Below are 24,246 nucleotides of genomic sequence, written 5' to 3'. Positions count from 1 at the left end.
GAAGATGTTTTGTGTTTATCCTACCATTATTAACTCATTCACTGCCAGCCATTGGCAGTGAATGAGTTAAACCCATTGACTCATACACTGCAATTGACGGCTATAGACGTCAATGGCAGTGAATGAGTTAAATAGTTTTAATAGAAAAACTGTAGAAAGTTTAACTTTGTTCATATCAGAAGGGTTTGTATTCCTGCATGATTAATAATGCTGCCACATGTCATTAATGCAAAACCTAATATAATATGCATAAACCTAATAAAGCCTCATGGCTGGAATAGCTTCTTGACAAACTTTGTTTTATTTATTTATTTTCTTCCAGGGATGGGTGGTGGTGGAAATCGAGTAGAGCAAAGTGTTCTATTCATAAAACAGCAGGCTGCATCGATGCTGTGGTGTTGACTAGCCTGTGCTGATTCAGATTATTTTGGACAAAACAATCACACAATCACATGTCTGGAGTTTTTAGGCCATCTGAACTGTGGCACTGACTTGGGAAACAGGTGAATATTAATAAAGCCATTGTCCAGATGGCCAACTAACTCCAGACATGTGATTGTGTTGTCCAAAATAATCTGAATTTCAGTTTTATTACAGCTAGAATAGATAAAAACTTGACTTAAAAATACAGATGGAATCATGCTGATATTTTGCAAACTGAATTTTACTCTTAGAAATTTTTAAAATGAAATCCTGAATCTTTCAATGTGCCATTTTGTGATGAAGTGCAATGTACAAACACTCTAGTGTAAGATGAATTCTAACACCTGTGGCGACGGGCAGAGATCACAGCCCTGTCATTCTGTCTCATAGTTTCAGTGCCTGTTCTTCAGGTATTTTGCTGACTTTTCTGAGAATAAACACACCTTTGCAACTCATTTAGATGCGCTAACAGGTGCTTTGTAGTATACGGTAACCTTTGTTGCTTCTAACCTTCTCTGTGTTTGAAATAAGTTGATCTCACAGCACAGCTGCTGACATTAGTGTTTTGTTTATATTGCCAACAGTATGCCGTACTGGCTTTATCTATAGCTCAGCAGCTTAGTAGTACTTGCTTTTAAATAAAGTTTGTACTTCAGTGAGTTAAGTGAGCTAAGAGCAGCTAACAAAGTAAACCTACAACATTCAGGAGTTAATTATAACTAAAGGGGGAGCTTGTTAATTTGTTATAGAGCCACAAATTTAGCATAGGGAGCAGGTCAGGGTGGATGGAGGGGTGGAAAGATCATTGCAGTATTCTGTTAGCTTTGTTTCTTCTACACATGACTGTTCCATAACTTTAACCATGTTCATTACTGTAACCGTGAATGAGAAATGATCAAAAAGTTCTACAAAGAGGTTGATGAAAATCAAAACTTTGCCATAGAAAAGTTGTAAGAGGACAAAAATCAACTACTGAGTGAATTCACAAAAGGATTTTGTGAGTCAGGTTTCAGAGTTTTCAGTTGTCACCCAAAGATAATGCCTCATCCTTGTTATTTACCTCTCGGTGACTTTGTCCACTTCCTGAAAATCAAAATAATTCAATGGATCATCGTTTTCATGCACAGGAGGAGATCCATCACCCAATACAGAAGCAAAATGCAAACGATTATATAATCACACTGAAAACAGTCCTAGGTGCCTAAACCAAACCACAGCCTTTGCATAGCTTTAAAAAGGTTAATAAAATAAAAGGGTTATTGATTTTTCTCCTGGTGTTACACTGGATAGAACTTCAGCAAAACATTTTCCTTCAAATCAACTTTGAAGATTGCTTTTAATCTAATGTCAACAGCAGGTCAACCCCACAGGCCTCAGCATGGCTATAGATGTCTATTCTTTTTGCTACCTTAATTTTCTAATCTGTTTTTCAAACCACTGTTTTTTCTTTGTGTTATAACCTGTTCAAATGTTGTTTTGATCCCCATATTTTATTTTCACTACAGTAAAAACAAAACAATCAAATTTAAAGGTTTACAATACTCGTATTTCTGCTATTGCTTTCTGACAATCAAATGCATTTCCAGCTGAAATCTCCTTCTGCTTTATTTATTCAGCTCTCAGATTAGTGGCTCTTCATGTTTATGGAAATACACCAAAAATCTTTGTTTTAGCAGATGAGGCAGGATTACTTACTTTGTGTGTGTGTGTGTGTCAGCGTGTGAGCAAGGGAGAAGAATAAGTATCCTTGTTTCCACTGGAGGGAAATAATAACATAATAACTCTGAATTCTCTGAACTCTGAGTTTAGCCCAAGTGACTGGGTTTATTGAAATAGCATGGCAGTCACAATACCAGCAAAGTCAAGAAGTTCCTTTTCTAAAGTTTGAAATGGTCACCTGGCTCCAGCTCCGTCAAACGCAGTGGTATCTGCAGAACACTTCAATTTTACTACCAAACTATAACATCACAGTACAAGTGATTTTAGCACCAGAAGAATTAAGTGAATTATCAGTTAATTAGTTTTAAAATAAAACAGGATCTATCAAAGTGGTAAAATAATGGAGGTTTAGAAGACTGAAAAGACCAAGTCATGAGAGACAGATTTCATGGAAACGTCAGTGACATATTCTGATTGCCAAGTGTTAGAGTTGGGGTTGACATCATCACTAATGATAAATTCGAACTTGGGAAGTAAAAGGGATAGTTAGTGACATACAGTACACATGGAGAGGGTTAGATGAGAGGATTGATACTAAGCTCAAACAGGTACTGATGATATGAAACCAGAGGTAGCAGGTCTTTAGCCTATACAGGAACGTAGCGAGAATGTCTGTCTCCAAAGTCTGAAACTTACAAACGTACAAATTGTGGTTTTGCAGGGAGTTCTGTGTCGGGTAGATTCTTTTTTTTTTCTTTCTAAGAATTTGCTAAAGCTTTAGTTCCTTAGTAATCAGAGTCAGAGATAATCAATGTAATGTCCATATAATCCGTGGTTATAACAAATTAGGCATATAAATGATCGGTAGTTGATTCCAAATGTTGTTATAACTTTCAAGATTAGGTCTATAGAGATACTGATACAAGTGAAGGTGGCCATCACTGGGGTGGTGGGAATCATGTTAGTTGGTAAAATCAAAATCAAAAAATAGCATTTGTTCTTGCAAATGGACAGTAACTGTCCTTGTCCTGTTGTGACAGTCAGTGAAATTATGAAACGAATGTATTTCAGTTGAAAGTTTGCTTTGTGGCAGAAGTTCATATAAAGTCACGGGCACGTCACTGCAACTCCCCCTGGCTTCTGCTCCGTGGCTGCTGAGTGAGCCCTCATCTGGGACTCTCCTCAGCTCTTACTGGGACAGTGGCGCGGCTGCCCCTCTGTTGGTCTTCTTTGGTCTCTTGTGTTCTGGGGGCCTCTGGATGTCTGGAGTTTTTATCTCCTCCATACCTGCTTCATGCCCTGGAGGACGGGGCTGTGCCCCCCCCCCCCCACACACACACACCCTCTAGCAGATCATTACATGTAGGAACCTTTAAAAACAAGCGCGTCCATGCTCACAGGTGTACACACGGGTGCTCACACACACAAACTACACCCTTTTTGGCTCCTACCTCAAAGCACACTGTGTTCTGTCGATCTTACGTGCTGCACAATAATGTTTAATATTTAGTATTTACGGTTATATTCCCATATATCATCGTGATGTTGTTTATTATGTTGCTCTCGTTTTCTTCTGCTTGTTTTCTTTTTTTCATTCTCAACAGGTGAAATTAAAAAAGTATCTACTGTTATCTATTATTAGCTAGTGGTGTTGTTTTTATTATGTTGCTCTTTGGTGATCGTGGTGATCCAGATGTTTTGGTTTGTTTTTCTTTTTTTTTCTTCTTTCTTCCCCCCTTTCTCATCATCTCTTCTCCCCTCTATTTTTCTTTCTCTCCCTCTCTTTCTTTCATTCTTTCTCCCTGTCCTATCCCCCAGTCATGTGTGTCCCATCTTTAAAAAACGAAAATAAAATAAATACATAATTATAATAAAGGTCAATCAAATGGACCAATATGGCAAGGCCATGATGATCCACTTGGTAAAGTAAATCCACTTGGCATCTTTCTTGGCCTTCAGACAACAATTCTGACGGCTAAAGATTCAAACGGGACACAAGAAAAAAAAAAAGTTCATATAAAGTAAGTTTAAACAAAACTTATTCTGAACCTTTAGTGGCATGCACCTTAAAGAAATTATTAGTAAAATTAAAAATATTAGTAGTAAAACAGCTGACTTTAGAGCTTTTACTGAGTGTCCTCTTGTCTTTAGAACTCTCTCCCACATTCACAACATTGATTCTCTTGGCATCTTCATAACCAGATTTAAAACAAATCATGTGTTTTTAATTTTATGTTGCACTGACATGTAATTATACTGTCACCAAGTTTTGGCCCAGATGTTCTTTATTATACACACCAAAAAATTTAAAATTAATTTCTATGGAGAGAAATCAGCAGATAAAATTTAGCAGTTACATCACACACTGCCACGAGACTGTGCTGTTCATGCAGACATGTGACAAGCCTCTATTACACCCACTAACTGGTCATCTAACCCATCTGCCTAACCCCTCTCCCACTCATGTCTCATTAAAAACTAAATGAATACTAGCAGGTGTTGCTTCCCATGTGTCAACCAACAAGACAGACTGCCACGAGGCTTTTCTGTTTGCTATTAATTTCTGTATCTTATTAATAATTATTCTTGATAATAAAGAAGCACTTATTGTCCTTAACAAAAAAATTAATTAAGACATAATATTTGTGTTATCACGATATGCTGTGAGCCCCAACTTTATTTATATACAGCAATCTGAGAAGCCAGGCTGTTCTGCAACTTAATTTAAGGTTTAAATCAACACAAGCTTTATTAATTTGTTTAGTTTTTATTGGCCAAGGTTTGTTTGTTGGAGATGATTTTCTTTAATATTTGACTTAAAAATGGATGGAATGAGTCTAAACACCAAGCTTAACAACATTATTGGTAAGTAAGTGTAAACCCATTGGCTTTAATTCTTTGATGTTAACGACAATATTTTTGACCTTTTTAAACTAAGTAGTTTCTTTCAACCATTTAAAATGAATGATGTAACAGATTAAAAAAAATGCTGATTTTATAAAATAAACTCACCACAAATTAATTATTTTGGAATATGCAGTACTCTGAAACTCCTGCATTTGAGTTCCTTTTTTTGACGAACATTTCTTCAGATTCTCTCCTCCATTTATTGTGAAGGTGACTGATATCTTCATTATAACTATAATCCAGATAGAAACTCTGTTAAAATGAGTGATTGACCACTTCATTGCTCAGTGAGCTCTCTCGTGTCGAGCCTGTGTGTCCATGTCAATGGTAGATTGCAGCAATTAGGCTCAAAATCCCAAAAAAGAAGTTTGTAGTTTGAGCAGCAATTCTGACCAAGAAGAACAAAAACAAAGTTAAGGAAAATTGCAATGAATCAATGAAAAGATAAAGTAGATCAGGGAAGGCAAACGTGAACAGTTATGAAAAGGACATCAGTATAAAAATGTTGTTAATAAAAACAAGTGAAAGCAGGAACTTTAACATCAGTGTCATCAGTGACGACCCGTGGCCCACATCTTAATTCTGTTTTTTAGACACAAGCAAAAACAATTTTTGGAAGAAACAATGTAAATAGTTTTTGATGGATACCAGCCAGAATTTTCTATTGGTGCCCTAACAGCCAAGACAAAAAAAAGCCATATTATGAAGCCACTTGGTTAGGGTCATGACTGATGAGGACTGAGACCGAGGGGTTTTTACAGTGAGGACAAGCAGAGCCTTTATACACATCTGAAGGATAAGGGATCAGACCTTGACTGGGATTCAAATGAAAGACATGAAACTCATTATCAGTTTAAGAGTAACAGGCAGATAAGAAAGAATTTAAAAATATTTTGGTAATCTTGTGAAATCTATTCCATCAAGTTATGCAAAAAAATGTAATAGGCTTTTTAAACAATTTGTATCAAAATAACACATATGAGCCAAGTTCATTTATTTGTAAAGATTATTATCAAAATTCAAAGGAGCTGACTAAGATATAAGGTTTCAACATTCAACAAATAATATTTTAAAGCGCTGAGAGGCTAAACTCATTATGCTGCTGTATTGTGGTCACATGCAAAAGGGGTCATCATAGCAGGTAGCTCTGTGTGTTTGATTTGGCAGACTTCTACGTCAGAAGCTTTTCTTGACACAACAACATAGGGGATTTGTGCCTCCTCTTTTATTTAAACATGTAAAATGACTATACTATGGAGATCTTGATACCAAAGCTGAATATATTCACCTATCAATAATATACTAAATAGTATGTCATGTCACATTCATTGTTTTCATGTGTTTTCTACATCATATATATTGCATACCTAAGAAGTTGTGTAATGACCGCAGAGTTGTGTCTAGATGGTGTGTCTTTACCAAGATCAGCTCAAGCAGATTTGGTGCATTAGCTGACCTTGCTATGGTAAAGAACAATCGGCATTAGTGATGAGTAGATTCGTTTTATTTAATAAAATGCTTTTTGGCTAATATTAGTTGCTAAGGTGGATATAGTGCATCATTGATCAGTCAGGCCACAAGGAGACAGAACCTTTGTTTTACTCTTACTTAGTGCAAAGTAAAAGATTATTATATTAGACTGCTGAGGTTCTGAGGAAATTCTTTTCTTCTGCAATTTCACTGTATGCTGACACGTTTTAGAAACAGGCTATGTCCATATGGTATAGAGTTTTAAAAATTAGTCTGCTGTTGTAGCCTTTGTTTCGTTTTCTAAGTAGCTCACAAATCATTTGTTGGCAACACAAATGTTTGTAGCGTACTGTAACTACCAGCTGGAGAAAGAAATAGTAAAGTGCCCTTTAAAAGAATTCTGTTGTTTTCTATAAAACACGGTATGCTTTATCAACAGATCATTTTTACCCCTTAGCAAATCATGTAACTGGTAAAAATAAACCATCATCTCATAGTGAATTTTGGGGTGTGCGGGACACACATGCAGATGTTGCAATACCAGCAGGGGGAGATAATATATTTAAAGCCAAGTTCCTTTCAAGGAAGGTGTGAAGTACATTTCAGAGTCCTTCTGTGCCAGAAAAGATTAAGTTAATATGTATTTACATGTAAATGTGTTAGTAATGTCTCTTAAACACTTTCCCAGGAATATATATATATTTTTGTTGTTGGCTTATTATTATGTTGGCTTGAAATAAAATATCTGCTGGTACTGGAACTTACTGCAACTTGTGCTTGCAAATGAACCCAGTGGATTGGTGTGGCTATTACACGCTTTGCTGCAATACTGGGTTAGACTGAATAGAAATTAATGTACAGCCAGGGCAAGTTTATGGGCTCAAATTGTGGTCATAAATATTTTGTCACTTGTAAAGCAGCATTTGTAAGTGTAAAAAGAATTTGTGTGTGTGTGTAAACCAGATTTGTATGTGTAAAAAGAATTTGTGTGTGTGTAAAAAAGATTTGTGTGTGGACTCAGCCAAAAAATACGTGTGAAACTCTGCACTCAAGTTTCAAGTTACAAGTATGAATTTTGACCCTGTTTTTCTTCCTTTCATCTGATTGGCCTATGTCATGTCAATCACAAATTTAACTATCCAATCAGAGAACAGATGGGTTTGGCTGTTGGAGGGGTGCTTTTTTGAACTGCAGGTCCTTGAAGGGTAATACAGTTTGAAGCTGGAGGATCTCTATGTAAATATCCGATAGCAGTTAGGTCCTCTAACTTTCAGTAGCTGTTGAAAGGATAAAGTTGTGCTATATCAGTGGTTAGAAATACCATTATTACTTTAGAATTAGTTTAACACAAAGTCAGGGCTGACCCGGGACCATGGCTGTGAGTCACAGTGCGCAGCATAAAGGTCCTTTCACATCTGACGCAGCATGTGCTGCTAATGCTAATGCTACTGCTAACTAAAAGCCAAGGATCCAGAATTTGTTGCGCTGGCTGCTGAGCTCTGTGGGTTTTTGCAGCAGCTCTACCTGTACTAGATGCACCTGCTCCTTGTCTTTTCTATCTCTAACTTTATGTCCTCTACAAGAGTTTCTGGGTTTTTTTGCTGGTTCTTCAAATATTCAATAAAAACATTTGTTAATTCATAACGGAGAAAGCTTTGTAACTATCCCCACTAGTGAAGACTGTCATTTCCACAATACTGCCCCCCCTAGGTCCGCAGCGCTGTTGAAAAGAGGTCCCTGTATTAAGCACGTAAACCTGTGACACAAAAATCACCAAACTGAGACCACCACAGACTGTTTTCCTTCGTGGTGATGAAGGAAAATGCTGGGCTGGCATGTGAAAGGGCATTTATTGGTAAATGGACTGATTCTTATATAGCGCTTTTCTGCTCTCCCGGAGTACTCAAAGCGCTCTATACAACACGCCACATTCACCCTGTCACACCGATTCTCACAAGAACTACCTCTATACTAAGTGCTTTCTAACTACACTCATACACATTCATACTCCGATGGATGCATCGGAGAGCAACTTGGGGTTAGTATCTTGCCCAAGGACACTTGGCATGCAAACTGGAGGAGCCAGGGATCGAACCTCCAACCTTGCGATCAGTAGGTGACCTGCTCTACCTCCTGAGCTACAGCCACCATTATTCCATAAAACACCCCTCCATTAGCCAAACCCACCTGTTCTCTAATTGGATAGTTAAATTTGGGATTGACATGACATTGGCCAATCAGATGAAAGGAAGAAAAACGGGGTCAAAATTCGTGCTTTTGACTTGAAACTTGAGTGCAGAGTTTCACGCGTATTTTTTGGCTGAGTCCACACACAAATCTTTTTTACGCACACACAAATTCTTTATACACATACAAATCCCGATTTACAAGTACAAAATATTTATGACCACAATTTGAGCCCATACAGGTTGCCTAGCAACATTATTGATTTCAGTGCTATAAAAAGAATTCCCAAAAGCCATTTAGATGTTGATAATCCTGGTACCCTAAAAATTCAAATGGTAAGTTTCATCCAAATTAATTTACCATATTTTTCGGACCATAAGACGCACCGGATTATAAGGCTTTACCCAACTCATTCTTCTTGCTTCCTCCACTTCTGTACCATTGATTCATTAATGTCGAATTGTTTACAGTTTCCTGCCATGTGATTGCATTTGTCCCTAACAATCGGGAACCCTCACATTAACTTTTGTCAAGTGGAAAAAAGTTAGCATTCATCCTCCAGCTTCACTGTGTTTATGTTATGCTAACATAGCTGTGTCGCTAGCGATCACATAGGACATCATTATAGTAGTAATGATGTGCTAGTCCAACTTCAGTAACCCTCCAAAAGTTGATTCTGTTCATCTGGACGTAGCGTTTTGTGGGAGAAACGTTTCGTCACTAATCCAAGTGACTGCTTCAGTCTCAGCTGACTGTAGGTTTCCCCAATCTTATAAACAGGACATTTGCATAATGACTGAAACCAGCCCACTGAAGGAACCTGTAGTGATCCCGTACGTGTCAGGAGTATCGGAGCAATTGAGATGCATTTTTTCTAAACACCGGGTCTCTGTGGCTTTTAAACCCCAAAACACACTGCACCAAAAACTGGTCCACCCCAAGGATCGGGTCCCCCGACACAAACAGAGTAACATAGTGTACAGTGAACAGTGAACAGAATCAACTTTTGGAGATTTACTTACCTGGATGATTGAGAATGCATCAAGACGAAACTTCAGTAACCCAACAAAGGTCACTGCTGTTTTGTTTCCTGTCTTCATTTATGTTGGAAGTGATAGCTGAGCTGTACGTTTTAATTTTTTCAGAAATCTCTCAGTCAGAACATGCTATATCATGTTTAGGTGGAAACTAGCGAGCTAACTTCTTGCTAACTTCTAACTCCGTTAAATTCAATAGATTCTGTTTTCATGGATGCCTGGATGTTAAATTTAATTGTTACACCTAGTAAAGCAGCAACGCTGATCATTTTATTAAAGATGAAAGAATTTAGACAGTTTTTAACTCTCGGTGATGGTGCAGTGTTCGTTTGACTTTGGGACCTGAAGTAGACAGAGTTTTGGACCCAGATTACTCTGCAAGGCTCCTCACTACGGTAGCCGTAATACTCTGACAATCCATCAAGGCTTCGTAGCTTACCAAAGTCGGATTTTTAAGTGCCATGTACCACATAAAATTCAATTCGAGGACAGTAAACACAACAAGAATTCAAACTTATGGCGCACCAGATTATAAGGTGCACTATCGATTTTTGAGAAAATTAAAGGATTTTAAGTGCGCCTTACAGTCCAAAAAATACAGTATGCAGGAGGATTTAGGGAACAGATATACGTATATATGCTACTATTATGGCAAGATGATGATGACTAATTATGGCAGTGTTGGCTGCCAGGCTGCACTTACTGAGACAGAGCAGATGACAGAACAGTGCTGTTTGCCGTGCAGAGCAGTGGGGGAACCATGGCTGAAATGAGCAGAGGATCCAGAGCCTTCCGGGGGAGCGTCCATTCTTGGAAGTAATGAAGGAGGTGTTCAAATTCATTGGCTGCATCCTCCTGAGGCCGCATTTGAAGGCTGATTACGTCACAGCAACGCTACGAAGGCTGTCCAAATTCGTAGACTCCTACAAATGTGGCCAACAAATGCGTCCTCCTTTTTCTCAGATTTGAAGGATGGGTCGGCTGTATCCTTCGTGACCCACCATATCCCAGAATTTGGACACAGCTGAAATTCCATGACCTAGCTGTTAGCTTGTGCTCCATGCTTTGTGAAAACATGGGGACACCAACAATCTAAGCTTGTTGTCTGTTTAAAAGAACATGAGTGAAAGAGTGATTATCAGTACAAGATGGGGGACAAAGAAGCGTAACAAGTACCATACATCAGTTTAATGAAGGTGACGATGACAGAAGTAAGTGGGGAGCTGCTTCTGCTTTCAAATCAATAGACAGGCTGTTTATGGCACTCTAAATAATGCAAAGACTACACCTTATTCCTCTATTGCTCTCACAGCCTGTTTCCAGAGACATTGGAGCAGTGTGATTCTCTCTATATGGAGGGGATATAGTTTATGATAAGCACATTTAAACTAAGCTACATTCATTAACACAGTAATGGTTACTTGCAAACTAGAAATTTTGTGTTGTTTTGCCCATCCTGAGTCATCACAGTCCTAACCTCAGCTATTACAGATATGACGGGGGCAAAGGGGAATTGTAAAAGCCTGTTATTACATAGTGTATGTTTGGGCTAAACCAACTGGCCAGTGATTCAGAGGTCTGAAAATTGCTGTCATTAATCAAAATAAAATTAACCACTGAGGCATTTTAGCAGAAGCTTCAAAACAAAACTATAACTTTTGCTGCTGCTACTAGAAGTAGTAATTACATGAAGCGTTTGCAATTACTGTAATTCTGTTTATCAGCGGACCCTGTGTAACTATTCAAACAGGAATTAAACATTTTTCCAAGAGGAATAGTTGGAAATGAAGGACTTTTTTGTTCTCTGACTAATTTACAGCACTTGTGAAGAAGGAAAGGAAATCCTTGGTAATATATAATATTACTCAACAGCTAATTAGTGAGGTACCTATTCTGTCCAACTAACATTACCTTCCGTATCATTATCACATAGTGTGGTAAAGCAATGTACTAATTGATAGTATGCAAGTCAGCTCTCTCTGTAGTATACTAAGAGAAACTATTTAGCCAACAATCAACCGTTTAATGAAAGGCTGACACAGAAATAAAGCATCTAAAATGCATTTGGGAACATGTCATCACTGTTTGTGGTAATATTAAAGCCAGTAAAGCCAAAACAAGTAATGGTAAATACCTGGGTTCTTACATGGTGCTTTTCTACTCTACTTAAACACTCAAAGCAATTTATATATCATGCTGTTCTATAAAGGCAGCCTCTGTGTGTTGTGCTAATCAAACCATGTTAGAACTTTAGCAGAACTTTTTTTCTGTTTTTGCTATTTTCCTGCTGAATTTTAAACATTAACATAAGCCACATTTTGAGCACCTTTTCCCCACTGATAAATATTAAAGAATTAATGTAGTGGATGCATGTTATATTTAGCCTCCAAAGCTGCTTTAGTCACTATGAAACACAGCAGACACGCTCACACTCAAAGAGGCTTATTTAAATTATGTGAAAAGCTAAGTTGACAACACAGAGCTGGAACTGAAGAGTGCTGTGATGATATGACAAAAAATAAATATTGAAAAAGATATATATTCAGGAACCAGGTTTCCAGCAATTATTTCACACAAGGGTGCAAAAACAATTATTTTATTTAGCTTCCTCTTAAGCTGAAACAAGCTTATTGCTTGTGGACGTGATTTTGATGAATGCCTCACTAAGTGCCGCTGGACACGTGTTTGTATATATTAAACAAACATGAGGTATGTTCTGTGGAACGTCTGAATCTCAGTCCCTCTGAAGCAGATTTGAGCCAGTGAAGGGGAACTTGTGAGTCACTGCCACAGTTAGTGGAGTTCTGTGGGCCTAGTATCGTTAATCCATGTCTATGAACAAGTGTGACAATAAGCTCTCTGTCTGAACAGCAATCCTCTTAGGCAAAGCTTTGTGGGTAAACTCGCCTCATGCAAATTCTAAACCCCATTAGCTTTGAGGGACTAGTCAGCTGCATTGAGATTAATGGCCAAGTGACTACTTGATTTAATAGGGTTATTTCACATCTTCCGGGGGAAAAATAAACAACAAAGTTAATGCAAGACATTTGTCACTGACGTCCTCAATCTCTCTACTCTAAGTGGGAGAACTTTCTTGTGTGTGCAGATGTGTTACTTACTCCGGTGGAGTAGTTGGGAGGCTTTTCAGATGTTACTACTTTAGGAATAATTATTTGGAGTAAGCTTCAATTGTTTGGACACTAAGGTGGAAAGTTTTTGTGCACAGCAAAGAGATATCAGAAAGTGAATGCAACAAGGAGGGAAAGTAGCATGGAATTTTTCATTACAGGGTAAAAAATGAAAATCCTTATTTATCTCTTTTCCATGCCGTCAGCTTACTCCAAACTTTGCTGGAGGGGATTACTGCCTGGGTGGGTAAGGCTCTGTCACCGCAGAGTGGGAGACAACACACTGTGACAACGGTGATCTGAGGGCCCTGCCGACTCCTCCAACTCACAGCTGTGAAGGAATGATTAGCCAAAAGTTGAGCAGGAGCCTTTAAATACTTTTTCATGACCTTTAATCCCCCAATCAAATGAAAATGCCACCCTTCCCTCAGCTGCAAAACACAACCAAATATTCCACTGCTGAGCTCCAAGCATGGACCAATAACAGCTTTCCACGGAATCTGAGATTACCTAAAGCTGGCCAATTACCTTAACAGGTGAAATGAGTGCCGTCTTCCAGTTAGGAGATTAATGCTGGATCATGCGAGAGCAACCATGGGAATGGGACTGCTCAGAGTGACACACTGGAGATATTCAGGTCTTTGAAAGAGTTTGAAGAGGATTTTTACTTATAATATACTGAGTTATAAATCACAGCAGCAGTCAACAGTATGCAGCACATGAAAAAAAACTACCGCAGACTTACAGGCCAATATACAAATAAAGTGTGGTAGTCCCCAAAAGTTGATTCTGTTCATCTGGACGTTTTCAGTGGGAGAAACGTTTCGTCACTCATCCAAGTGACTTCTTCAGTCTCAGCTGACTGCAGGTTTCCCCAATCTTATAAATAGTACATTTGCAAAATTACGGAAACTAGCACCACTGAAGGACAATTGGGAGGTCCATGGTCAGTCCATAATACTTTCTTCAAGTCACTGACCATCTCGAAATCAAGGAGGGGGCCTAAGGGTACATCTTTTGTCATCTTACAGTGCTGTGATTGCAGCCATTCCCGAACTCTCTGTAAATGGTACTCATGATCAGTTGGCTTTGATCAGTGGTCGTTGATCAATGGTCATGAGAATTTGCATAATAATGATCAAGGAACTGACCTCACAGCTTGTAGCTGTTGTCCTGTGAGACACTGAACAGGACAACAGCTAACGCAAGCTGTTAACTCTCAGAAACTTGTCCTCTCATTCAGGCTACGTCCACATTAGCCCGGATAGATTTGAAAACGGGGTTTTCGTCTGAAAATGCTCTGCGTCCACACTATCGTTGCGTGCCCAAATGGCTTACGTTCCAGTACTGCGCATGCGTGAAACACAAGACGATTTGACCTTCCTCATTTCTGTCTGCCGCTTATTTACTTTCTGGCTCTTTGAAACGTTGCGGCAAAATGTTGAGGAAAAGCACCGAGGTTTTTTAATGGACTAACAATAGTGATGTGCAGTACCACTGATTTCCTTTCCGATCCGATACCAAGTAAAATTCAGGGTGATATCGACAATACTGATCCGATACAGATATTCTGTACAAAAACTTAATGTTTCATTGTATTTCATAATACAATATATAATTGTATTATGTAACTGAAATAATAATATAATAATAATTAGCTTCACAATGATTACAGGACATCAGACTACTTGTTCTTATTGCTTAATAATGCAGAATTATCATATGGAAATAAAAAACCTGAAGTTGAGCACTATTTGAGCATGTTGCCTGTCTGCAGCACTAAGGACTCTGCGAGAGATGTCTGTCTCGCCCTAGCAGCGCCTGTCCCTCTCGTCTCCTTCTCCTCTGGTTGCGTCAACATAAGCTCATCATATTCTGTGATCTGATTTACTCTGAGGTGTTTGACGAGGTTAGTGGTCTTGCCACATGTATCACAAACCGCATCTTGGCTGTTTGTGGAGGTAAAATACGTCCACACATGACTCCAGTTACGCTCAGCAATTATTGTGAGTGCGCACGCCAAGGGCTGCGACACATTTATACAGCCGTATTTTGCATATGATTATGAAAGGCGTAAGAAGAAGTAGTTCCTTCCAATTTAGTAGATCTGAATGATATAGTTTCTTTCCACTGTGTTCCTGTTGATGAAAAACTACAAATTTACCCCAAAGTACTAAAATATTGATATTTTAATATGAGAATCGATTCTAGAACATAAATTACTGGTATTGGAAGAATCGATATTTCAATATCGATCCGCACACCACTAACTAACAATGAGGTGGAATTGTTGCTGCGAGTAACACAAAAGTACAAACTTGCAAAAGCGAGTGAGTATTAAAGAATTTGAAGAAAAGCTATCTGGAGCATGTACAAATTGATATTAATCTTTAATAGGGTTGTCAAAATTCAGAGCAAGGAAACAAAACAACTGCTGTATAATGCAATTAAATCTTAGTTTAATTGGTCACATGACTGCATCATATGAATAACATGTGTTTTAGAAAGTCTCTCCGTTTTCGCTGTCCACACTGCAACGCGAAAGCACCGTTTTCAAATGTATGTTTTCGAGAGCGTTTTGAAAACGTTGCATTGTCCATGAGCGAAAACGCCGTCTCAGTGTGGACGGGAGGCCAAAACGGAGAGAAAACGATGCGTTTTCAAACAAAAGCGCATTAGTGTGGACGTAGCCTCAGTTTTGGCTTTGGGTCTTCCAGACCTCTTCCTGTCAGAGTTTGCCCCAGTTTCTGAGGGCCTCGTGATGGTGAAGCAAACTGTACTCACTGACACCTTGACTTTCTTTGCAGTTTTTTGTAGGAAAGATCTACATTTTAAAGTGTTATGATGGTCTGTCTCTCTTCCATTGTTAATTGCCTTTTTCTCACCATTTTTGTAGTAACACACTACTTTCTGCAGTACAATACTGTTCAACTGATGCTCACGAGGGTATGGTACCTGTGTGTTTCAACACTGCTTTTACGCAGACAGAGGGGGTTGTAATTAATCTAGAAAAGAATAGCTTTCAAGGCTTGATCAACCTTCATTGCTGCAGAACAGCTTTAAATTGTTAACCCATTTTGAACTTTTCAATTCTGATTAAGTACTTTCTTTTTTTTAGTTTTGGGTAACTTTACCTTTTTTTTAACCTCTGGCAGTTCACCACTTACCTTTGTTCCATTTCAGGCTATTCATTGGACTTGAATGACTTGAACTGCAATAAAAAACTGGAAAAATTGGGGTGTTCTAAAAATTTTGACCATTAGTGTATTCTTGTTATGTCATTTTTTGTTGAATTCTTACACTGAACAAAAATATAAATGCAACACTTTTGTTTTTGCTCCCATTTTTCATTAGTTGAACTTAAAGATCTGAAATATTTTCTACATACACAAAGGACCCATTACGACCAAATATTGTTCACAAATCTGTCTAAATCTTTGTTAGTGAGAACTTTTTTGCCGAGATAATCCATCCCACCTCACAGGTGTGGCATGTCAAGATGCTGAATAGACAGCATAAATATTGCATAGGTGTGCCTTAGACTGCCCACAATAAAAGGTCACTCTGAATCAGGAATGGATCAGGATGTTTATCATTATTGATAAAGAGTGGGGTCAATATTGGTCAGGCCACCAGGATAACAGAGCTTTTTAACTGTGGGACATCACAGACATTAGTGCTGGTTCATAAATGCAATTCAACGACTTGAAGTAAGAACCTTCCTATCTGAGCTCTTCTGTTATATGCATGCATTTAACATTGAGTAGGAACGTTTGTAGGATTTTTTTTCACTGATGCTTTTAGTGCTTTTTTTAGCTAATAGTGGTTTTCACTCTGAAATGGTGCCATAATCAATTGGAGCAGAACTCTAGATCATGCCCCCCTCTCCTCTTGCAGTGTTAACTCTGTCAGGATCACAAGTACTGAACGATTTTATTATTGTCACTGAGGGAGAGATTAAAAAAAAAAGAATTTATCCGAGGCAGACACGTAAGACTCACAGTAATTGCAGTGCTTTTGCAATATGTTCTAAATTAGGCTGCAATTATTTGTAAATCTTTGCCAATATGCCTGGGATTGTAGTCAGACTGTGGGCTGCATGTGGAATCACCTGTGATTGAAATCTAAAGTGGTCACCCAGAGTTAGATGGTGCAATCCCTGTTAATCCATCAATTTTTCCTAACTGCAAGGAATCAATGATCTATTTTAATAATAGAATTTGCCCTCATATAATACATGACAGATTTCAATTGCAAATCCTGCAAAATAATAAATAACTAAAGCTTAAAGCCATAAATTCTACATACAATTAACCTGTTTCTACTTTGGGCTCTCGCTCACCAAAATGAACTGTAGCTGAAAGATGGTTTTTGTTTTCTTCTGACCTTGCACTAGAAATGTTTTTATACTTACTACACTACTCTGTTTTCACAGTATAATTTCTTTCATATCAATTTCAAATGTTTATGTTAAACAGAATAACTAAGAATTAATCATGCTATAAGCCTGGCTCCTTTTTTCCTTTAACTGACACTCCTTTTATTCAAACATCAAAGCAGTTCACAGATGGATAACAAGACGAGTGACAAAGACAAAAGAATACAAAATGAGTCGAGGCGTTTTAAACAAGGAAGCAGGAAAGAAACAGTAAACATCACAGTAAAATAGCTGTGATGGGCCATGTGGGTAGTGGGTGGTGAAAATTATGACAGTCAGTGATTACATTTTAGTCCTTCAATCTGTAAGTGCGGGTATGTGTTTTTGAAGTGACAAAAAGAGGTACTGGCTGTAATATGACAACAAATGTCTTCTCAAATCTTTAAGGAAGAGTAGAAAGATAATCTATTAAGAGCTGGTGAAATCACTCGTAACATTTCTGTCTTTAAAGATTTGTCTTGGTAATAGACTGAAAACTGGAGGAGAAAAGAGATTGACTGAAAAACTAGACATAGGACAAGCTTGAAAAGGTCATATTTTTAACGTATGACCTCTGCATCCCTGGTTTCCAGAAAGCAGTCACCAGTAAAATTGTGGCAGCTGAGTGAAGTGCAATAGATGTTTTAGATGTATTTGCACACAGCTAGTGCTTGAAGTCCATGTGGAAACATCTTGAGACAAAATAAATAAAATATACAAATTCTCAAGTTTATCTTTGTGTGTACAAACCAGTGTATATAACTGAGTATTTGTACAAATATATGCACATGTTTTGTTTAGTTAAGTTACAACTAATAGTTAGCTAACTCGTATTGATTATTTTAACTTGTTCATCTGTTTCTGACTTCTTTTCTTTTTTGTTGATTTTGTTTTGGAAACTGTTGTGCTGTCAGTCAGTCATTTGTTGGCATTTGTTATTTGTGGTCTCTGTTACTAAGCTAATGTTGAATGGATTTTCTTGGGAGCTGTTTTGAGGCAAGCTAAAGCATGGAATTTTCTCACTCATCCAACAGACTGACAGTGGCAACGTGAGAGTGGTCTGTCGCTAATGCTTGTTAAATAAAAATGAACAATAAAAAATGTTCAATACATGAAAAAGTTGTATAAACTAAGTTTAATATCAGTTGAACATATAAATAAAGTTAACTGGGAAAATCAAATAGGCACGTGGTATTTTTCTTTTGTGGTTCATTCCTCCTGTATTCATTTTTGAGTAATATACAACTTAGCCAACACAACTATCAATAAGCTTTGAGTTTTAAGAGGACCTTGAACGTTTCCTTTCTCTACTATAGAGACACTATTGGCTTGGTCTCCACATATCCCAGAGATGCCATTCATCTTGCTGTTGACTGACTATCAATGGTGGTGCCATAGAACCAGTTTTGGCTGTGATTTATATGAACTATTATCTTCCTGTACCTGGATGCTCTGCTCTGGAAATGGAGCTGAAGATGGGCAATCCTACCCAGTGAGCCTGCCCTGATCTAGATTAGACTGAAACTTCTAAATCTTCCAACACACTGGACAAACCAGAAAAACTGTCTCACTGAATTATAGACCACAATGTCCTTTAGTATCCAAGTTTGAATATTTCTTAATATTTTTTCACCATTAGATGGTTAAAAACAAACAAACAACCCCCCCCCCCCACCCCCCTATAATTATTCGACCTTAAAACGAGAACTGCCAAAGAGGGTATTTTGGACACACCTTCTCATTTAATGGCTTTTCTTTATTTTCATGACTATTTACATTGTAGATTTTCACTGAAGTTATCAAACCTATGAATGAATATGGAATTATGTAAATTATGTAGCAAACAAAAATCATGTTTAACAATTTAGATTCTTCCAAATAGCCGCCCTTTGCTTTGATTACTTTTTTTTTTTTTTTTTTTTTTGGCCTGTCCCGTTTGGCTCTTTTGCCATCAGAATTGTTGTCTAAAGGCAAAGAAAGATGCCCAACGGATTTACTTTACCAAACTGACCATCCCAGCCTTGCCGTAATGGTCCATTTGATTCACCTTTTATTGTTTATTTTATTTTCACTTACTGAATACGGGACAGACTTGACTGGGGGAAAGAAGGGGAGAAAGAAAGAGGGAAAGAGAAACAGCTGAGAAGAGGGACGGGGGAGAAGGGCAAAAGACAAAAACCAACCGAACGGGCAGAGAAAAAAAAATGCATATATCAATCACCTGGATCACCTGCTGAGAAAGAAAAAAAGAAAGCAAGCAGAAGAGAACAAGAGTAATAGAATAAACAACATCACAATGATATATGGGAATATGACTTTGCTTTGATTACTGCTATTTTGATTACTCTGCGCTCCATCTCATCCCGAACCATCTCCATTCTGTTTAGGTCACGTGACTCTGGAGGCCAGGCCATGGTGCAGCACTCCATCACTCTCCTTCTTGATCAAATAGCCCTTACACAGCCTGGAGGTGTATTTGGGGTCCTTTTACCTGTTGTAAAATAAATGAGGGTCCAACTAAACGCAAACTGGATGGGATGCTGTGGTAGCCATGCTGCTTCAGTGTGCCTCCAATTTTCAATAAATCCCCATCAGTGTCACCAGCAGAGCACCCCCACACCATCACACCTCCTCCTCCATGCTTCACAGTGGGAGCCATGCATGTAGAGACCATCGTTCACCTTGTCTGTGTCGCACAAAGACACAGTGAGAGGAACCAAAGATCTCAAATTTGGACTCAGACCAAAGCACAGATTTCCACAGGTCTAATGTCCATCCTTCTGTTTCTTGGCCCAAACAAATCTCTTCTGCTTGTTGCTTTTCCTTAGTTGTGGTTTCTTAGCATCTGATTGACCATGAAGGCCTGATTCACACAGTCTCCTCTGAACAGCTGATGTAGAGATGTGTCTGCTAGTGGAGCTCTGTGTGGCATCTATGTGGGCTCTAATCTGAGCTGCTGTTAACTTGCAGTTTCTGAGGCTGGTGACTCGGATGAATTTATCCTCAGCAGCAGAGGCGACTCTTGGTCTTCGTTTCCTGGTCCTCATTTGAGACCGTTTCATCGTAGCACTTGACAGTTTTTGTGACTGCACTTGGGGACATATTCAAAGTTTTAGCAATTTTCCGGACTGACTGACCTTCAGTTCTTAAAGTAATGCTGGACTGTTGCTTCTCTTAGCTGATTGGTTCTTGCCATAATATGAATTCTAACAGTTGTCAAATAGGGCTGTCAGCTGTGTACCAGCCTGAGTTCTGCACATCACAACTGATAGTCCCAAACTCATCAAGAAGGCAAGACATTGCACAAATGAACCCTGACAGGCACACCTGTGAAGTGAAAACCATTTCAGGTGACTGCATCATGAAGCTCATTGACAGGAGACCGAGGGTTTGCAGGGTATGTCCAAACTTTTGACAGGTAGTGTATCTTACTTAGATAAAAGATGAGTAATTACTACAGGGCCATGGATGGGATTCTGAGGCAGGGCAGGCCAGAGAGTCCGGAGTGTGGAGAACAAATCAGAGTGAAATTCAGAGCAGAATAGCCAAACTAGACAGTTTTAAGCCTGAGCAGTAAAGCTGAGGTGAAGCTTTAATCTGAGGCGGAGCAGAGTGGGAAGGCTGTAGATCTAGTGATGAAATGATAAACTCTGACTTTCCTATTTTTACAATATTAAAATGTGTTTATTATGTTTTTATAGCCATTTGTGAGGTCAGTTTTAAAATGTAGCCAATCAGGAGTTTCCACTCCACTTCCAACAGTGACCACTTTTTTAACTGTCTTTTTTAGAACAACCAATTAAACTTTAGTGCAACTAGTTAAACTTCAATAATCTGCTTGGCTGAAGTTAAAGAACAACAAATTTCAGCCCCACTGTACCTTCTGCACAATTTCACAGTGGTGTCTAAAAAAAATATAAGAAATCCCAGCAGCAAGCAGAAGACAGTGCTACATATGGTTTTACTTTTACATCAAGAGCAACCCAAAACTCCATTATAGTTCATTGATATTATGAATTTCAATGTGTGAAGTGTTGTTAATCTATACCAACGTAAGTGGCAGAGTCTGCTGAACTTTGGTGAATATGCCAAGAGGTTAAAGAAAGTACAAGCTATGAAAATAGCGCCAGATTGTTTGGGTCAATGAAGAGTCTCGTTTCCAAATCAAATTGTCACGGTCTGCCGGGGGCAAGCCGTGTGGAGTTGTAGAAAAGGGCCCAAAAGGCGGCAGCTCTGGTGCAGGTGAATATTTATTTACCACTGTGGGTACAAAACAGCACTGGTGGAAAAACAAGAAACCGGAAACCTAAACTGGGTAAGCTAATAACACAAACCAGAAACGAGGATGCAGAGAGGTCCGGGGAAATACATACGGAGAGACGCAGGGAGACCGAGGGGAAACAACACAGGCGAACCAGCGACTACTAAGACAGAAAACACAACTTAAATACACTCAGAAAACACAGGGAGATTACACACAGGTGGGAAACACAGCCGGGAGTGATTAACATGACGAGACTAGGGAGGCAAACTGAAAATACTCACATAAGACGCAGACCTACACAATAAAACAGGAACTTGCACATGAAAGGACACAACTAAGAAACGCGGACTAGATACAGGAACACACGGGCAGAACAGAGTAAACACTAACCAGAGAAAGAACAGAACCACAATCACGAAGAGAAAACACAAAACGCTGGGTCAAAAGGACCCAGGATCATGACAGTACCCCCCCGTCAAGGGCTGGCCCCAGACAGCCCAACACAAGAACACCAAAACAAAAAAAAACAAAAACCGCCCAAAGCAGAAAACAACCCGACCAGGGCGGGCGGCGGGGGACTCAGGAAGGAGGGCTCGAGGCAAAACAAGAACAGGAGCACCAGAAGGCCAAAAGACAAAAAAAAAGAAAAACAAAACACGAGGCCAAAGACCAAAAGAAAAGAAGCACACCAAAGCACAGGAAAACAGAGACCAAAACCAAAAAAAGACCAATAAAACAAAACACACCATAGCCCAAGGAAAATGGAGTCCAAAACAGAAAGGTCCAGGGGGCCGGCCAAGGGGGCCGACAGCACAGGAGTCCAAAACAAAAGAGTTCAGGGGGCCGACTGTGCGGAATGCAGCGGCGTCGACGTGGATACAGTTCGGGAGGCCGACCGTGCGGACGGCAACGGCGGTGACGTGGATACAGTTCGGGAGGCCGGCCGTGCGGACGGCAACGGCGGCGACGACAGCGCTGGTCCGGGGGCCGGCCGTGCGGAAGGCAACGGCGGCCACTCAGGCGATGGCGGTCCGGGGGCCGGCCGTGCGGAAGGCAGCGGCGGCCACTCAGGCGAAGGAGACGACAGAGCAGTTCAGGGGGCCGGCCGCGCGGAAGGCAGAGGCGGCGCTCCAGTGTCAAGCGTACTGGCCGAGGCCCAGTGGGCACAGGACCAGACGAGGCAGGCGATGACGGGGCCGGACCAGGCGGGGCTGCAGAGGCCGAGGCCGGACCAGGCGAGGCTGCAGAGGCTGGACCAGGCGAAGCGCAGGCCGGAGCCGGACCAGGCGAAGCACAGGCCGTGGCTGGACCAGACGAGGACGAAGACTCGGATGAAGCCGGACCAGGCAAAGCACAGGCGGAGGCTGGACCAGACGAGGACGAAGACTCTGATGAAGCCGGACCAGGCAAAGCACAGGCGGAGGCTGGACCAGACGAGGACGAAGACTCTGATGAAGCCGGACCAGGCGAAGCACAGGCGGAGGCTGGACCAGACGAGGATGCAGGCTCTGAGGCTGGACCAGACGAAGCTGAAGACACGGAGGCTGGACCAGACGAGGCTGAAGACACGGAGGCTGGACCAGACGAGGCTGAAGACACGGAGGCTGGACCAGACGAGGCTGAAGGCACGGAGGCTGGGCCAGGCGAGGCGGAAGACTCGGAGGCTGGGCCAGGCGAGGCGGAAGACTCGGCGGCTGGGCCAGGCGAGGATGATGATGAAGCTGCAGCCGGCGGCTGGACGGGCTCCTCGGGCCCTCCAGCTGACGAGGCAGGAAGCAAGGGCCGGAGTGGTCCCTCGGACCCTCCAGTGGAGACAAGAGACGAAGGCCGGAGCGGTCCCTCGGACCCTCCAGCGGAGACAGGAGACGAAGGCCGGAGTGGTCCCTCGGACCCTCCAGCGTAGACTAGAGACGAAGGCCGGAGCGGTACCTCGAACCCTCCAGCAGAAGTCATCACTAAGCCAGCAGTCATGGAGTCCTCTGGCAAACACGAAGGCAACTGGCAATGCACTGAGCACGGGCTCTGCACAGGCAATGCTGACATGGCGCAGTTCTCAGGTAGCTGCTTAGACTTCAGGGGTCCAGAATCAGCCGGGGACTGAGACCTAGCCTCTGGGGAAGCCCTGGAGCGGCAAACTGTGCCAATGGCGGCTGAACCATGAAAAGCACCTTGAGGTGAAATTAGACTTTCTCCCTGCATGGAGTGAATGAGTGAAACCGGTGATACTGGAGCCAGAGCTACGGGTAGCGGGGGCACTGGAGCTACTGGGGCCTGCGCTACAGGCGGCGCTGGAGCTACTGGGGCCTGCGCTACAGGCGGCGCTGGAGCTACGGGGGCCTGCGCTACAGGGGCCTGCGCTACTGGCGGCGCTGGAGCTACGGGGATCTGAGCTACGGGTTGCTCTGGAGCTACGGGGGCCTGAGCTGAAGGTGGCACTGGGGGCTTTGGAAACTGAACTGAGGGTGGCTGCGGGGGAGCTAACTGAGCTGGGAGTAGCTGCGGGGGAGCTCTGGAGCTACGGGGGCCTGAACTGAAAGTGGCACTGGGGGCTTTGGAAACTGAACTGAGGGTGGCTGCGGGGGAGCTAACTGAGCTGGGAGTAGCTGCGGGGGAGCTAACTGAGCTGGGAGTAGCTGCGGGGGAGCTAACTGAGCTGAGAATGGCTGCGGGGGAGCTAACTGAGCAGGTGATATGCTGTTCACAATATCATATGCTGCACAGAACATCGCCCCTGAATGAACAGTCATACAGTCC

At 40.9% G+C, this 24,246-nt stretch overlaps 1 protein-coding gene across 5 annotated transcripts in view; it reads left to right on the top strand.

Annotated features, from left to right (window-relative positions):
• The window catches only part of tsnare1 (T-SNARE Domain Containing 1), a 269,581-nt gene that overhangs the window by 230,231 nt on the left and 15,104 nt on the right, over positions 1 to 24,246 (top strand). The window contains exon 12 of one of the 5 annotated variants that reach the window (XM_080307742.1): positions 19,616 to 19,756. The exons of the other annotated variants lie outside the window; for them this stretch is intronic. The gene's annotated coding sequence lies outside the window, so the exon portion shown is untranslated. Of the gene's footprint in view, positions 1 to 19,615; positions 19,757 to 24,246 lie in introns of those variants that run through there. 5 annotated transcript variants of the gene reach the window in all.

Source organism: Astatotilapia calliptera, chromosome 11 (genome assembly GCF_964374335.1).
Source record: "Astatotilapia calliptera chromosome 11, fAstCal68.1, whole genome shotgun sequence".
Taxonomy (NCBI): domain Eukaryota; kingdom Metazoa; phylum Chordata; class Actinopteri; order Cichliformes; family Cichlidae; genus Astatotilapia; species Astatotilapia calliptera.
The sequence above is the reverse complement of the archived record's forward strand: the minus strand, read 5'-3'. Positions and strand labels throughout refer to the sequence as shown.